This window comes from Penaeus chinensis, chromosome 34 (genome assembly GCF_019202785.1).
Source record: "Penaeus chinensis breed Huanghai No. 1 chromosome 34, ASM1920278v2, whole genome shotgun sequence".
Classification (NCBI taxonomy): Eukaryota; Metazoa; Arthropoda; class Malacostraca; order Decapoda; family Penaeidae; genus Penaeus; species Penaeus chinensis.
The window spans coordinates 28864826-28865534 of NC_061852.1; positions in this window are offsets into that span (position 1 = coordinate 28864826).

The following is a 709-nucleotide window of genomic DNA, read 5'->3' on the forward strand; positions in this document are numbered from 1 at the left end:
CACACACACACACACACACACACACACACACACACACACACACACACACACACACACACACACACACACACACACACACACACACACACGCACACACACACAGACACACACACACACAAACACACACACATATGCACATACATACCCTCATAATGCCACAATCATAACCTTGGTAGTGCCTCGCCACCGTTAAGAGAAAAGAAATCATGCTCGCGATTAGCCTCCGAAAATGCATCTCTTTCGTCCCTCGCTGGCGGCGGCGGATGCACGTCTATGCGCAGGTCGAGTGTGTCCCTTGCCCCTTATCTCTCCTGCTTAGCGTCGGCCGCTGGCCCCTCGACCCTCGTCTGTCAGAGCTCACTCGTTACTCGCGTCGCCTCTCTGTCGCTCTCTCACTCCATCTCATTCTCTCTCGCTCTTCCGTTTTCTGCGTATGTGTCTAACTTCATGCACACATAGACGCACATGCACACATACAGACACACAAACACATACACCTCTGCCTTCCTCTGCTGCGTGGCTCCGTGTAGATGAGTTGTGACTTACCTCCTCTCCGTCATCACATTTGATCTACTAGTCTCTTGGGCATAACTAACACGCCTGTCACTGCTGCCAGGTACATATGTCATAGGATGTGTTGGTGCTTCTCTCTCTTTCTCTTACTCTTTCCATTCATTACCTCTCCTCCTCCCTCTTAACCTCCTCTTTC